We start from the raw sequence: 17,543 nt of genomic DNA, 5'->3' as shown, positions 1-17,543 counted from the left end.
CAGCAGCCACGCTTAGAAAGCGTTCCTTCAAACTTCATCTTCACCTCCGTGGTGTGAGGAACACTTCGAAATGACTTTCAAATGATCCCGGAGAGAGAGAGAGAGAGAGAGCATCCCTTTGCGTGATTGCGCGATTCTTGCGGCATTCAAAACGCGCACAACGGCCGCGTACAATCCTTCTCCTTTTTATCTCCTCTCGGTCGTGGTCACACAGGTTTCGAGAAGAAGCAGGAGTCCGATGGACGATGACGACGAAATCTCTGCCGACCTGAGGACCTTGCGTACCTCTCCTCGTGCCAGGTCAAGCCGCCAGTGTAGCAGTGCTGGATGTAAAACGATGAAGGGGACCACGGGGGAAGCAATATTCTTGGCTTCTTGGAAGAGAGAAACGGGCAACGGACGACTAAAAAGACGAAGCGAGCGAAGGTGCAGTGCATGGGAAGAAGTGTTGGTGGAGTGCTGCTGGAGGTGGTGGTGGTCTAGGCCAAGGCTCGCCTAGCTGCTCTATGCTGCTATGCTGCCGAGAAGAAAGAAGAATCACGGATAAAAGAAGTGGAGAGAGACAGTGAGAGAGAGATCTTTTGATCGGGTGCTCCTCACGAGAAAACGCTTAGTAAAAGCCGTGGCCGGGACCGGGGCCGGGGAAGAAGAAAGAAGGTGACGACGAGGCGAACGAGGAGCCCTGGAGCGAATGGAAAGCCAAAGGAATGCGCGCGCGCACTGTCTGTTGTCTATGCTGGCTCTCTAGGAACGCGCACACACACACAGACGGAGTTGCTGCTGAAACCAGCTCTGGTGATACTCGATCCCTCCTCGATCTCGCTAGATCCCGGTAGACCGAGGTTCGAGGTTCGAGGATCAGCTCGTGAAGAATGAGAGGAAGGGAACGGAGGGGAAGCTGAGACCCATAACATGAGGTCTCGGTGTGGCCAGGTACCATCACGGCCACCACCACCACCACACGGGGTCTTCTGAGGTCTTCGATCACCGGCCAGGTACCCTTTAGGAGGAGGAGGAGGAGACGAAGAAGCAGAGCGAGAGGTGTTCGTGTGCCAGCGAGCGGCATCTCGCTGTCTGTCTGTCTATTTGTCTGTCTGTCTGTGTGTGTGTGCGCGCGCTCGGAGTCACCTTTGTCCGCTAAACTCGCGTGGCCTTTACAGCCAGCGAGCCAGCCACTGGACACCATCTCTTCTCGTCTTCTCGTCTCTGCCCAGCACGATGCCCGCAGCATCACGAAAGCATGGCGATGGCGATGGCGATGATGATGATGCAGAAATCGGATAAAGATGATCATCAGAAATGATTTTAATATTTCCAACATTATAGTTATGCTCTCCGCCTTCTCTCCCGCTTCGAGAACGCTTCCCATTCGAAAAGCGTTTAAGCGCACAACGGGTAATAGAAGACAGGGTGATCAAGGGGGTAAGAACACTCACCATCATGTCCATCACCCCCTTCATGCTGTGCTCGAGAATGGAACACTCATTCTGGTTCGATTAATCGGACAGAATAGGCGAATCGGGCTGGAGAGAGGTTGTTTGGGGAAGCGAGGGGTTTGGTGCGGTTTTTGGTGTGGCCTTTTTGGAGTAGCCGTTCCCGGCACGATCATCAAGCGTTGATTAAACGAACCAACCAACACACCCAAGGCGTGTTCGAGGAGCGAAGCGAAGCGAGAGTCTGGAGAAAATGATTTAATTTGAATTTTTGTGGTTAGCTAGAACGACGCTGACGCTGACGATGATGATGATGGCTGGGTGGCTGGTGATGATGACTAGGATGAGATGTGCTCGTGGTCTGCAGCAGCAGCAGCAGCAGCAGCGCCCACAGGAGTGCAATGACTTGGACGCGATCGATCGCGTCGTTCGCTTCGCTGCTAATGGTTTGGAACGAAAGCATCCAGAAGGAGAGTGAGATAGAGAGTAATAAAGAGAGACAACGAAGGAGAGAGATATTGTCCTCGCAATGGATTATGATCCGTGTGCTATGTTGTGTGCTGCTCCACATAACACACACACGGAGACGGGGAGAGGGAGACGTTTTGTAATAAGATATCAGAGGTGAAAGCCATATAGAGCCGCTCGCTCGCTGGCTGTCTTATCAGATCATCACGAAACGATCGTCACGAAACCAACGATCGGCATCAGCCCGTCTCGACAACGCATTCTGTACCACTGGACGCTAATCAAAATATGTTTTCCGCTTTCTCTCTTCTCTCTCTCTCTCTCTCTCTCTCTGTCGCAGGTAAGTCCCAGGAGCATTGCTGCAATCAAACGGCACCCTCGAAATCGGACAGGGGAAGAAGGACAAGGGTGGAAGGAGCGCGCGCCAGCTTCGAGGTCGTAAATTAGAGTAGCCCTATAAATCTGCCTTCTCGCCGTGGCTCAAGTTACCCCGCAGCAGCACCACCATCAGGACCAGCACCGGGACTGGGACCGAGTCCCGAGAGTTCTCTGGGCTGTGAATGCAATGTCGCTGAAGGTGCACTCCGTGGAGTGGTGAAAGAGCGGAAAGAGAGGAGAAGGAGAAGGGTTTGGTCCACACACGATCACGATAAAAGTTCGTGCGGTGAGCACACCGGCATCGTCGTCGCCGTGGTCGCCGTGGTCATCGTGGACGTCGTGGTCGTGGAGCAGATTCCACTCGAGCAGATAAGGCCTTGGAGGCAGAAGGACCAAGACAAAGGAAGCAAAAGGAAGGCAAGAAAGAGGAGAACCGAAGAAGCCTGCTTCCACGAGGAGCACCACGAGTTATGCACCACAAAGGGGGTTACAACGTGGTTGTGGTGCGCTGCTGCTGCTGCGGTTTACCGATCCTCACTCTCTCTCTCTCGGAATGGCCGCTGCATGCCAAGAAGATTTCGTTATTTCTCCATTTTCTCTACATTGCAGGGGTCTCCGCATGCAGGGGGACCCGGGGAAGTGCTGGTCGAGGTCTCTAAGATTTACGGGATCCAGTTTGTGTGCTGCTGCTGCTCCTCTTGGGATACGCTTCCAAAGGTCCCGAGATATCTCGAGTGGAACTTGGTGCTCGATTAACGAATGCGATGTTGGAGCTTCAAAGAAGCTCACTCCAAGTGTGACACAGTGGCGTAGTGTCAGGACCTTCTCGCTAATGCTAATTATCGGTCGAATGTTCCTCTCTCTCTCTCTCTCTTTTCTTGGGATCACTTCTAATTGATCAATTTCTTCGAGTTTTGAGACGAGATTTTTTTGGATTTCAAAAACAAAAAAATAAACAGTCATCACTCCACCCCGGGGAACGGGTTCCGTGCTTCGGATCGAACGTCGAACCTCCGACTGTCGTGATACAGTTTCATTATCACCACGTAGCGACTGGCGCCAGCAGACTGGCGTCGTCGTCGTCGGCGTCGCTGTCGTCGTCGTTGTTGCTGGAACGTGATACTCGACGGTCTCGTCGCGAGCTGCGTTCTGGTTTTTGCACAGCCCCCCCGGGGAGGGGGAAGCCTTTACAGGAAGGGCAACGTGGTGATAGAAGAGACGCAACAGACCTTCTCTAGAAGCTCAACTCTTGTAGAGAAAAGGGGCAGAAGGGTGCCGAGTGGTTGTTTGCTTGTTCATTTACCGAGCAGCAATTTACGAGGCGCACGCCACGGGATCGCCACGATGCATCTGACACAAGCGGAGGGGGGGCACAGGAGAGGAAGGGAATCCACCGGGATTCTGAGCACACCGAGCACGAGAGATATGAGAGAGAGATCGATAAATCACGATCAGCTTCTCCGGGCGTGATCAGCAGCAAGCGAGTGAGTGAGTGAGCGAGCGAGATGGCGAATGTGTACCGAGCTCATCCTAGACACGATGAGCATGAGCATGGCCAACCCCCCCCCCCCCCCCCCCCGCCGGTGGATTGGGTTTGGGGGTCGATCGATCACGAGCATGACCTTTGGAGCGTGATGTTTGCTGCTTGTTGCTGGATGCTGTTCGTCGCTTTCGGTGGCGCGCAAGTCACCGACAGAGCGATATTTCCTCCCGTAACGCGGGGAGGGTGGCAAAAAACGGGGCCTTTTTTCAAAATGGCCGCCTGGCGATCGAAGGTAAGCGACGATCAAACGCCGATGGCAGCATTCCGTTTTGCTTCGATCGCTGGTCCTGCTGTCCGAGTTTGGCATCCAATCCTGCAGCACATTGTGTTTGCGATCGGAGAAAGGAGAAGGGGGTGGGAGTGGGTAATAGGAGCGGAACTTATCAGCTTCCACCCCCCCCTCCCTTCCCCCTTTGACCACTTAACGTTTCTGCAATGTTTAAATGATCGTTAATCGGTTTCGCCGATCGCCGTCGCCGTTTCATTTCGTTCCGATTTTGGGGATTCGGGAATTTCTTTCTCTCTCCCCCCGGTCTGTCCCGTTCCGTTCCGTTTGGGGCCCCAGGGAACCACCTCCACCACCACCACCACCGCGATCGGTGGAATGATCGCGATCGAGTCGTTACGAGTCGATTGAAGATCGCGAAGAGCAGGGAGTAAACCGTGACCGCCGATCGCATTGCTGGCCCCAAACAGATCAAAAAACGAAAGACACACACACACACGCGCACGTACGCACATAAAAAAGGGTTTTAAATATCCCTCTCTCGCGCTCCAGCTATCTCTCTCTCCTTTTTCTCTTTCGCTTGACCATTCGTTTGCGTTTGCGTTTCGATTCCCGAAACATTCTTGCGTCTTGTGTCTTCTGTCCCCGCGGCGCGGTTTCGAGCGAAGAAATTCGAGCTTTGCTCTTGCGTTTTTCCCGCATTCGTGGCGCGCACATTCCCTGGCTGGCTGGCCAAGCTTTTGGGAGGGCCCCGAGGTGCGTCGCCGCACGTCCGGGATCGGTATCTTTTTTCCAATTAATATCATTTTTGTTCGAACCGATTTCAAACCAAGAAAGAGAGAGAAAGAAAGAGAGAGAGGGAGAGCGAAATGCAAGCGACACTCGACAATGTGTAAAGGTCAGAAAGGATCGATCCAGTGATCGGTTCGCAAGAGACCGACAATGAGGAAAGGAAGGAAAGGAAGGAAGGAAGGAAGGAAGGAACACGCTACAAAGGTACTTCCCGAAAAAAGCTGAAAGGAATCCCGGTGCTTCGGGGTCGGGAGTGAAGGTGAAGGCTCCGATTACCAAAGCCAATGTTACCAGTGACCTGTCGGGACGGCGGGACCCATTCGGGCTTCGAATTCGGATTCGCTTTTCGATGATATGTTCACTCTTTGAGGTCGTCGTGTTTTTTTTGTTCGTTGTTGTTGCTGCTGTTGCACTGCTCTACGTTTCCTAATGAGCCGGTTAACATCTAAAGGACGCTAACGGCCCACTTTGGGCCCTTTTTTGGGGACGAACGAGGACGTTGAACGAGGAATTTGTTCGCGACAACGTTGCTCGTTGTTTTCGAAGAAAATGCAAAGAAATGTCTTGTCCAAGGGGCCATTCCAAGATTCTAATCGAACCTCTCCGCGGTTGGGTGCGTTGGGTGTATGCTGCTGCTGTTGGCACATACCAGCACGACCTTGCACAGCGAACCATTACCGCCAGCCAGCCAGCCAGCGAGCCAGCAATCTGCGAGGGCGCGTAACGAATCGCTAACTGTCCGCCATCGTAAATCGTTTGACTCCTCCCAAGCACTGTAATAAGCCACTGAACCAGGTGACCATGGGAGTAAATGGTGTAAATCGAGGATGCTCGAGGCGGCGGTTCGAGACAAAGGTAAAGCATTCCAAACACTGGTGCTCCCCTGCTGTGCCATAGCCGCCGCCATCATCATGGCAGTGGCCGAGGTTTATAATTTAAGATCGATCGATCGATCGATGGCGTATCGAGATCGAGATGCGGCTGCTAAAAACACAAAAAATCGATCTCAATCCAATGATTACAGCAGGCGGCGGCGGAGGTCTAGGCCCCTTGTACGGTTATCTGTTTAGCATAATATGTAAACCACCAGCAGCAGCAACATCGTAGTGGTGGTGGTGGTGCTGGTGGGGAGGGATCTTCACCGTGGTGCGCCACGCCATGGGAAACTCCCACGCTCCACGGAGGGGGTGTTATGGAAATGAGAAAACCGTGCAAGACAGACCAACCGTTCAGGCCGAGTGTGTGGCGCACCCTCGCTTGCAGTAGTAGTAGTAGTAGTATGAGTATTAGTAAGGAACGGTGCCTGAAGAGTAAAATTATAAACAAAATACACAAACCGTGCACCAGTGGAAGGGTGTGAAGGGGTGTGTGAAGAAAGGGAGATGGGTAGAGGGAAAGCAGCAAAAAAAAAAACGTTTTACTTTTCACGTCGATTTCACCGCGCACCGCCGTCGATGGCGTTTAGGAGGCTGTTTGAGTTCGCGTTAACCGGTTGCACAAGAGAGCGCCCAAAGTGTGTGTGTGTGTGTGTATGGATGAGTGTGTGCGCTGTTGGATCATCTTCAATCTGTGGCGCAGTACTCCAGCATGAAGAACTCCAAAGCGGGCCCTGAGAGCACTTTTTTGAGCACTTTGAGAAACCGAAAAAAAACAACAACAACAGCAACAGCAGTTTTCGTTGCTCGATCGATCGTAGGTGGTCTCGGTCTCGGGGCACGGCACGGCGCTGCTGCATCGTCGTATCTCAATTCGCTTTTCACGCCTTCTCGGCACCACAAGCAGCGCACAACATAAAAAACATCGCCAACCCCCTCGCTGAGTGCGCTTTGCCTCGGCAGACAATGGCCTGCAGCAGTCGAGCAGACGACACACACACACACACACGCAGCATGTGATGCGTGGCACTTCGTGGCATTAGAGTGACAATCAAACGGAGAAGGAGGGTGGTAGGAGGTGGTGAAGATGAAGTGACACAATGTTTCTTGCGCGCCCACTTCACTTTCTTTAAGCCGCAAACTACTTGCGCGACACGAAAGACGAAAGCTAACAGCAGCAGCAGCAATGAACGCGGAGACATAAACGTGGAGCTCACGTTTAGCGTGTGTTTCGACACACAACCCTGAAGAAGGGGGGGGGGGGTCTCTGTATGAAGTGAAAGATTTATTCTTATCGCCCTGACGCCCTTCCTCCAGCCACTCCCGGTACGGTGTCTCGAGTGGCCAAAGCCTATTCTCGCCGCTTTCGAGAGGCGACCATTTCAAGTGGCGATTCCCTCGTGCCCCTCACAAGTGGTCTTGGCTCACATTGTATTAGTGGTCTGGTTGGTTCGCGGAAACGAACTTTAGTTTCGTTCGTTTCGTTGTCCACCTGAAGCCAGTGGCTGAGTCTGGGACCTTTAACTATCAGAGCAGTAGCAGCAGCAGCAGCTGCTAGCAGCAGCTAGCAGCGAGGTTTCAGGTTTCGAGTCGAGCAACCGACGCCATTCGAACCGTGCCATATTGCAGCACATTCTTCGACTTAATGATATACACATGCATATGCACGCACACACGCACGCACACACGCATACAAACATATCAGGTCGGTCGTGGAATGTCACTCCGGGAACACACCGTCGTGATAAACAACCGAGACTGAATCGTGAAATGCAAAAAAAAACGAATGTTGTAACTCCCCCCCGGCTCGAAGCGCAAATGACATGCTGCATGTGTGCCTCCGGTGACTCCGAACTGTCATTTGCCTGTCATTGTCAGCTTTCTGAGAATCATCGATCGAGAGTCGAACGATCGAATCGAACTCGCAAACATTCGCTATCGCCATGTTTGTTTGTGGCCAGCATTCCAGGTTAATTGGTGTAGTTGCCATAATAACTTGATTTGCTGGCAATGGCGTCGACCACCCGCATCAGCGACCACAGCGATGGATGATGGTGCATGATGATGATGATGATGATCGCAGGTAATGAGCCACTATGTCAGTCGCTCAGGTGACATTCGATGCACTGCGCTTGTAGTTGCTGTTACTGTTGTTGGTAAGTGCAATTAGTGTGGCATCGTTATCGACCACTGCTGGCGACGACGACACTGCTGATGATGATGATGATGATTGCATTAAGCTCGTTGCTAAAAGATGCTGAGGAATTTGATCATTATTTGTTGCACAACAAACCCAATGTCGTTGTTGATCTCATGTGTGCACCACCATCAGTACTGATGCATTCAATCAATCTGAACCTGGCAAGGGCCCCAAGCACCTGGACCTGGGGCAGCTGCACCGGAAGCAGGAATTGGCACCATCGGTAGCAGCAGCAGCATCATCATCATCGAGTGCACGTGCGTCTGTAATCAGTGTATCAGTGTCTTCCGCACATGCCGGCTGGTTGGTGCTGGTGCTGATGCTGCTGCTGCAACATGCATTTATGCATTCCTTCCCTTGCTCTCTTTCTCTCATTAGTACACGAACAGCACGTGGTGGAAGGCACCGGATGCACCTTTTTTCTTGCGCGAACCACTTTACCATCCCTTATCGGCCGGCCACACAGGATGTTCCGTGTTCCGGTTTCCGCTGGGCCGGGATGTCTGCTTATTTTTTTTATGGAAGATTACCGGGTACTACCGGGTCAGAGGGAGGTCCGGGAACCGGTTTTTCGGATGCTCCGGTCTCCGATGTTATCAGTTCGAGCGGTGGCGCCCCAGGAGTGTGCCACCGGACCTTCCGGACCTTTCTTTCGAGTTGCTTTTTTGCTTCCCTTTTGTCTCGTTCTCTCTGTAGCACTTTCTTTGGCGCCATTAAGACCCTTCGCTCTGGGCCCTTACCGTGGTCTGTCGTCTGTCGTGTGTTGTTGTTGTTGTTTTGCTCTTTGATTGGCACCCAATCGAGGGCGCGCCACCGTTTCCGGTGGTCCAGCGAGATGTTGAAGGTTATCAATCGAATCGGTCCTAGACACGCACCGGGCGACCCCTTGGGAGAGCAATAAACACACACACACACACAGTGGAAGCGCAAGATGGCGGCGTATATGGGCGAGGGAGTGAGATCACTTTGCGCGCCGCACTCGCCGAAGGTCGAATGTTGAAAATGCATTTACACGACGGTGCTGCAACAAGTCGTAAAGTAGCGTTCAAAACGACGACCACGTCCACAACGGTGCGTACCAGTACCACCACCACCACTACTACCATTATTCTATCACAACAAAATGGTGGCGAACTCTAGTGTCCGCCGAACGATCACTTCACATTCGAATCGCGGATCGTTCCTTGGTGGTGCTGCTGTTGGTGCTGACCGATTGATCCGAGAGTGATCCCGAGCATTCCGATCCCTTCGGATCCCGGTTCCGAAAATATGTTTAATTTAATTACGGGTTTTCAGGCAGGGGCTCTCCCCGGCCGCGACCCCTCGTAGGTTGGCGAGGGGATAAGCGACGAAATGATAGGTTCCTGCCGTTGAGCGCTCCCAGCAGCGGAGGTGCGGCTGAGATTAGAGTTGACGGGTTTTCGGGCTCGTTCGGTTCGCTACCGCGATCCCCGAAAGCGATCGAAAATCGCCTTTGGATGGATTCCTTTTAACCTTCTTTGGCCCCTATTCGACAGGCTTAAAGCAGGGGCGGGGCGGGCAAAGTGAGTGGTGCGTGGTGCTGTTGGTGGTGGTGACTGTGGCTCTCTATAATTTTCGACCTGCTTTAGATGCCTTTAGATCCCTGGACGCGACCTGGACTTAGAATGGCGTACACAGCAGTAGCAGCAGCAGCAGCAGCGTTTTTGGAGGTGGAGAGTGTTGGTGAAGTTCAATCTAATCGCTCCCGTCACTGCTGCTGCTGCTGCTGCTGCTGAGGCTGCTCGAACCGTTCGATCATTCGATCGACCACAAAAGGGTAGCCGGGGAAGGGGGAAATTATAAGCTGTAAGGCATTTGTTTTTAGCAGCAGCTGTTGCTGCCGTTGCTCCTGCCAAGGTGTTTACGTTTAGCAACCGTCGAATGCGCAACGGATAGACGATTGCTTTTTATGTTGTTGTACTGAAGCAATTACTCCATCCCTCGGCCTACTTGTTGGCAATTGAGCATTAGGCTGCGTACTTTCGGTTCGCAATCTCAACCCCTTTTATCGGAGGTCAAACCGTCACTTCGGGAGTTGCCACTTCATCAATTTGCGAATCTTGATGCGGCACGACCGCAAAAGGATACGAAAAATGCGATCGCCTGTCGACGTCGTCGTCGGACATTCATTAATCACGCGCCACGGCTACGTCGGCCCCGGACGGCGGACACATACGGTACGGCGGCTCCAAGGGACTCCAAAAGTACAAAACACATCGGCAACCGATTGTTCGATTGTTTGTCGATGACGATGATGATGATGATGACAAGGAGGAAGATGATGAGGAGAGAGAGAGGGAATGAAAGCATAAGAAGCATGGAGAGGCAAGCGGGTGAGCAAAAATGGAAAATAATCGAACAAAACGTTCGGTTCGGGAACATTAATAGCGGCTTGGGGCGGCTGCTCCAACCACCATTAACCATGTCGATACACAAACACACTCGCACACACATGGACACACACGTACAGGCGGTCCGTAGAAGGAAAGTATTCAATTTTTACTTTGTGAGCACCACAAAAACCCATTATGCAAGGTCTGGCCTGACCATCGTCATCATCATCATCATCAACATCATGAGGAGAGCTCGATATGGTCGCAGCCCTAACAAGCCCCAAAAACAACAAACCATCATTAGAGAGACAGAGAGAGAGAGAGCGTCGCTGAGATGACGAACAGTTGACGGGCGCGCTGGACACTTTTCCTTCGGGTTCCTCGCTTGCCGTTGATGTCTTTTGATTTCCACCCCAAAACCTCGGGGCTCGCTCAATTCACGCCTTTGGGGACCGTGTCAAGCGCCGCCAAGCCGCAAGTTTGCACGTTATATTGCGCGAAACGCTCCCTTTGGCCCCTCTCCCCCCCGCCTTTTGGGTCCTTTTCCCCCCGACCAAATGGCCAAATGGCCTGCCACGAAGCCTCGTAAATCAAAGTGACGTGCAAACGCGCAATATTTCTTTTCTTTCACGCGCAAAATGACCACCGAAGGGGCGCCGCTTTGCTGTTGTGTTTTTCTCTCTCTCTTCTTTTTTTCGGGAGCGGCACTGAGGACACCGTAACGCGCACGAACGCGTTTATTATCGTGGCGTGGTCCTCCAGCTGGAGATCGTACGAGTGAAAAGACGCGAGATGGATGGATGCGATCCTTTCTTCAACCCTTTTTTTCCCGCACAACCGGCAACTCAAGACCTCGCGAAGAGCGCGAATGGCGAAGAACGGGATCGTTAAACGCAGGAAAAGATTTCAATTTTTACTACGAACTCGCAGAGTCGTCGACGATGACGCTCGCCACAATGGTGGAGTTAAAGAGCAACTTGGTGCCGATGGACGCGTTGGCGTTCCCGGCCATGCCCCGGGACCGTTTGTCCATTTTTGGCGTTTTGCGTTCGCATCTCTCGCTCTCGATGGTCTCGACGACTTCTGCACGATTCGCAGATGGTGAATTTCGCATTTCGTCGATCCTGTGGAGTGAGGGGTAATGTGCAGCAGGTGCAGGCACTCTGGGGGTGTTTTGTGCTCACTAACGCACCGTCGCGATAATTTGTCGCAATCGACGCTGTTGCTGCTGCTGCTGCCGGGAGTGATAAATGGGTCGATCATTCCATCAGCACATATCGTAAGCTCACGGAATAAAAAGGGAATGGTATGGAATTGATATGTCATCATGGATGGCATCGCACACAATGGTGGAATAGCGTTGCGACTTGGACTTCGACTCCGAGCGTTCCGACTCCGCGGAAGGTGTCGATTGCGTCGACCGTTATCAGAGACCGTGCGCCGGGTTCCGAGAGGCTAGAGCTAGCTAGAGAACCGGTTTTGCCCGGTACCCAGGCAGGCAGGTACATTCCAGTGTGCCAACGACGGTGGCTGCTGATCTCGCGCGCGTCGCCTGACAAATGATATGAAACACAAAAGAAGAATTAATTATAGCTAATACCACCAAGGCTGGCCGGACTAATAGCCCACGGCACCACCAGAGATCTGAGTGCTGCGTTGACCACCGCTCCCTCCCTCCTGCTCCTCTTCCCTTCACCCTTGCTATTCCTGGAACGGGCGGGATTTGAGAGGCTGCTTAATCATCGCCGAGGATCGCTGAATACAAAGTAGCTCGCGAGTAGCTCCCTTCTTCCACCTGTCACCGTGCTGCTGCTCCGCGGGAATGGTGGCCAAAACGGGGTGGATGGATTTTTAGGGGGTCGTTCCAGAAGGGGCATCAACTTCTCACCAGCATCCATCGCCATTAAAATGGGGCTTTTTGGGGGGAATGGGAAGCTGAGGATCGCTGAGGTTGTTTAATTAGTGAACACTTTTCCACCGAAACGATGTCTCTACTTCGGCAGAGCGATAGAGAGAGAGAGAGAGAGAGAGAGAGAGAGAGAGAGAGAGAGAGAGAGAGAGAGAGAGAGAGAGAGAGAGAGAGAGAGAGAGAAAGAGAGATAGAGAGAGAGAGAGAGAGAGAGAGAGAGAGAGAGAGAGAGAGAAAAGAAAGAGAGAAGAGAAAAAAAAAACGCATCCACGAAAAAATCTGATCTTGAGCACGATCGCCACATACTAGCGCTGGAGTGTACATAAACGATTTTGAGAAAAAACAAAAAGAACATATTCATACCAACAAACTGACACACACACACACACACACACACACACACACACACACATACGGAGACACGGGCACACACAAATTTAGCGCCTCGAATGACGCAGCTCCACTGTGGCGACGACGTAAAGACGTAAAGTTTATGACCAGCTGGCGTGCTTTTTGCTTTTCACAACTCTCCCGCCCCACCCCGTCACCCCGCTCCCTCCCTCCTTTCCTTCCACTCCCAAGAGGCCGTGACGACAACAACCACGGAGCGTGCATACCGCGAACTCATCTCATGGCCGCGATGCCACGATGGAATATTGATTTTTCTCGCTTTCCCCAAAAATCAACCAACAAAAACAAAAAAATGGTGATCGTGGTCGCCATGGCCCCAAAATGTGTGGCCATCATTGTCGCGTCACGCGAAGCGGAAGCGCCACTTATGCAACTCGCAAACAAATCCATCGCGACGCAAACGCAAATCTTAGTTCGTGTTTCTTGTGGTGGTCACCAGACAAAACAAAAAGTAAACAAAAGAGAGCTGATCCTGGTGCGGAGCGGGGTTTCTAGTTCTTTTTCTCCTTTTTTTATGGGTTTGGGAAGAAGGGTTTGTATCCCGGCGGCCACATGAAAACGCCCCAAAAATCACGGTCCGCACCGAGTTGCCATTACTTCTCCAACGAAGCAGACGACGAATAACGTGCGCGCGCCTGTGTGTGTGTACGAGTTCTCCACCATGCTACACACATACACAGGTAGGGAGATTTGTGGCATCAATCTGGTGGCCACGGCAGCATTCCTGATGCTGTTGCTGTTGCTGCTGCTGCTGATGATCGCCATCGGACCATCATCACCATATGGACCATCATCCATCATCTCCTCACCGCGAGTGGAGCGGATTCCCAAGTGTCCGGGTGTGCTGGTCATCTTTCTTCCCCATTCCTCTCCTCTTTTCTTTCCCACTGCTTTCAAGTCTTCCTCTCCCCCTTTCCCCATCTGAAGCATCGAGCGAAAAACGCAAAAGACGCGAACATTAACGATCGTTGCCCGCCGTTGGAAACGTTTAGCGTTTGAAGGGATGAGAGGAGAGGTGAGTGGTGTTTCCACACGACCCCCTCCCCCCCAATCTTTCATCCCTTTTTGGAGGATGCTGCGCGTACACCGCAACCACGTTGGTGTGAAGGCCAACGCTACGCTGCGCGCGGATGACGTTTTGCGTTCCAACCTTCTGCGACCATCGTTGCGATCGACCATGTTGTGTGTTTTTTTTTTTCGATGGAAAAGAACAACCACAAGAAGGGCGAGCCGTGATGGGGAAGGGGAATAAGATGCTTTGCTTTGCGTTGAACGATCTAACTGTGCTTCTTCGGTTGCTCGGTTCGGTTGCTGGCTGCGGTTGTTGGCTGCTACGTGCTTGGGGCTCGTTAGGCTGAACAAGTCATAAAAGTAACGCCCCAAAATCCCGGGTACTGGAGGAGTGGGGCCACTCCAGGGACCGTGACCGCGGGCCGCGTTGCTTGGAAAACACTTTTTCCGTAGAAAGTGTGAAGAAGCGGCCACGGCAATGCGGGCGCCAGATGGTCCCCAAAAAACACCTTCTCGCGTCTCGCGTTTTCTAATGAACCGTACTGCACGCTCGTGGTCACCGTGGCTCGAGGTATACCTTCCACCCACCCACCACGAGTGACGTGTGGACATGCAGCTCCCGGCCAGTCAGTCCCGGGGGTTGACCAGCTGGAAGGCTTGCGCAATCCTCCAAAACCACGGTTTGGCCTGTTTGGTGCCCGTTTGTTGACCATGTGGTGATCCACTTGCGCCTTGGGGATGCCACAAAAGCAGCCCAAAAAGTGTTCTCCGCTGGCTCGCTGGCTGGGCGCGTGAAATGCGTGTGGGATCAACGCGGGGGCAGCCGAAAACCGAGAGCGCGCTCCTCCCACGTTTCGTTTTTTTTTTGGGCGTAGGTGAGGCCGAGTGGTGGAGGCACATGCGCACACACACGCATACACTGCCACGAGTGGCACTAAAAGTCACGTAAAGCTCCGGCAGCGAGCTTACTACAAATGCTGCATTGATTTTTGACGTTTTCGCTCGTTAGAGCTTGATTCACTTGTTCTCCATTAAGGCCGCCATCAGCTATCACTGTGGAACCGGTTCCCCAGGGGGTGGAGGGTGCTGCTGTGAGGGGAAACCCCTCATCCCCCTACGGGATGGTTTGATTGGAAAAGTGAAACTATCTCCCCCCGTATCTTCTATGATCTGTCGCGTACTCGCATAATGTCGAGATGCGTCTCGAGAATCGCGTCGCAATCTGGGAAGTGCGCGCGTCTCGTCGAGTGCTGGCCGGCAAGCAAACAGGTTAATACGGTGGCCACTGGCTACCTTCTCCGGTTGACGTGCGATTAATATTAATTTATGTAATCACTCCCGTGCAGCAACGGCAACTATCCAACCGTTTGGAATGTAAAGAGCGTGGAGCCCGGTAGAGAGAGAGAGAGAGAGAGAGACCCCAGAGAATGATGATGGCCGGCGACAGGTCGAGACGTGACGTGGGGCCAACCAATGTGGGCCACAGCAGCACCCTCCCGGGGGCTCGTGCGAGGGTCCAATTTATAAAAATTAAATCACTCACCGGAGTGGCGTCGACGGCGATGATGCTGGTTCCGTTTGCAGATCCTGACCAAGGGAGAGCACGGGAGAGAGAGCAAGTGAGAGAGAGGCCTTTGGCACGCGCCGCCATTCACTGCCAACGTTCGCGATGTAATTACGCGCGGCGCAGCGCGGACATGCTGCAGCATAAATCGACTCGCCACCGAGCACGCCACCGACGTTCCTTCGCTAATTATTGCTCACTGTCTCTCCCTATCTCTCGCTCTCTCTCGGTCGCTCGCGAAGATCACAAGGGTTGACAGTTGACAGTTGGAGCGCGGTAAATGGGACGCATTCCGATGCTCCAATCGCAGGTCCTCCGGCGTTCCCATTTCAATTGATTGATTGTTGCTGCTACTGTTACTGCTGATGCTGCTGCTGTGGCCACTGGACCAGCGTGCGTGACGTAGCCCAATCGCCGAAATGGTCCATCGAAATGGTCCAATCAAGCGCGTTACAGTAACGGTTCGATGCGAATGTCGTTCACCGTTGACGTCGTCGTCGTGATCGAGGTGAAAACCAAATCTCGGAGCTGGAAAACCGTGAAGTAGTCGGGATGTGCACGATCCGTGATCTCCACCTCCATCGTATTACGCCATTTTTCTTATGCTAGCTATGCACATACTCAAAAGTGTGTGTGTACGTATATAAACACTTTCTAAACTCCAAAAAGATCCAAAACCTCACTTTTTTTAAAGATATTATTAATTGTCGATCGCTAAAAACATTCCTCACTTACTGGACTATCTGATTGTTACTCACTTTTTACTCCTCGTTCTTCTGTCTCTCGCCATCTACCTCGCTATGCTCGAATCGAAGAAAATATTTGTGTAAAACAATCGCATGCGTCGATACAATTAAAAGCAATTACAGGTTTACTCGTTTTGAGCGGTGGTGTGAAATGTATTTTCACTTAACGGTCTGAACTATTTGGAATCTTTTCGTGCCTTCCGTGCCAGCTTCTTTCATTTCCTTGTCCAAAGCTAAACACATGCACCTGAACTACTTTCTTTTCATCTTGTCAAGCCAAACTTGTGTGTATAGACCGCATTACACCAAACTGTCAATGAGTCAAGTGCGTCATCGATCGATCGCATCATCATCATCGGAATCGAAGATCATCCTAGGCGGGATGATCTCTTGGGGTGGTCGAGATAAATCTCGTGATGTGCGAACCAATAACATTACCATAACAATTCCTCCACGTAACGCGTAACGCTTCTGCTGATTTACTGGATTGTCCCTCTCCCCGTACAAGGCAGTCGGCGGCGGTGTGGTGGAGATGTCGTCGCGTTTGTCGCGGCGCAACTTGCATTAAATCAGTTTTATGTCGCCTCGTTGTGGGGTGGCCGCGCGTGAAGCACTTTAAATTAACCTACCGGCCACATAAATCCGGCGTCCGGCTAATCCGATTAGCGCGAGTAATCGGACCTCTCGGATTGTTTGCTCCACTCGTGCTCGATGGACGAGGAGGAGGAGGAGGAGGAGAAGGAGGAGGAGGAGGAGGAGGAGTAGTAGTATGGAGTGGGGGTGGCTGGTTGTATCGATTTCGATACCATGCCATGGGAGAGAGGATGGATGGCTATTGAAAAGCTTTTAAAATCCTCCTCCAAACCGGGCCGGTGGGTGGTGGGGAACACCAAACATGGCACGCTAGCACCCACTCCGCTGCCCACACTTCTTCGAACAGCGGTGCGAAAGCGAGAGTTTTGGATTAATTTTAATTTCCAAAAGCAAACCATCATCATCATCATCATGGCCTACTATGGCCACTTCGGTGTTCCAAGTTCGTCCAGCTCGTCCAGAATAGTTTGTGGAGGTGCATGAACGTGTGTGTGTCTGTTGCCCGGGTCCGGGCCATGGGTGTCAGGTCAGGTTAAGGTTTCCGAAAGTGCGGATCCTAGAGAACAGCGGGAACAGGATTATACTGACCTCTTCGGGGAGTCACGGACTGGAGAAACAGTTGGTCAAACAGTTGGCTTACGGGCGTTGACATTGTTGACAGGGAGCGACGGTACACCGACGACGTGTGCGTCGTCCCTTGGAGTGGGTCGATGGACTTCCCTTTGGCGACCTCCCCTCCCGGACAGATCGCGATCGGCTAAGCCACGTACATGACAAACCCATTTTATGGAACAAAACGTTGGCCAACGTGAACGCGAATGCAAACAGCGCTCGAGGCACGTTGCGGCTGTGTCTGTGTCTGCCTGCGTGCGTGTGTCTGGCTGGTGGATTAGTCGCATGTTATTTGGTGGCTCGTTCTCGTGGTCTATTTCTTGTTTCTCTTGTTCTCTTTACGATCCCAAACGACTCGTACAACTCGCCACGCCGGCAACGTCGATGACGACGACGATGGCGAGGTGTACGGTCAGGAATCTCTGGT

At 52.4% G+C, this 17,543-nt stretch overlaps 1 protein-coding gene across 2 annotated transcripts in view; it reads left to right on the top strand.

The window, feature by feature from the left end:
* The window catches only part of LOC125959719 (epidermal growth factor receptor), an 86,908-nt gene that overhangs the window by 62,087 nt on the left and 7,278 nt on the right, over nt 1-17,543 (top strand). The gene's annotated exons all lie outside the window — the stretch shown is intronic.

Source organism: Anopheles darlingi, chromosome 2 (assembly GCF_943734745.1).
Source record: "Anopheles darlingi chromosome 2, idAnoDarlMG_H_01, whole genome shotgun sequence".
In the NCBI taxonomy this organism is placed as follows: domain Eukaryota; kingdom Metazoa; phylum Arthropoda; class Insecta; order Diptera; family Culicidae; genus Anopheles; species Anopheles darlingi.
Note: the sequence above shows the minus strand (reverse complement) of the source record. Positions and strands in the feature narration are given on the sequence as shown.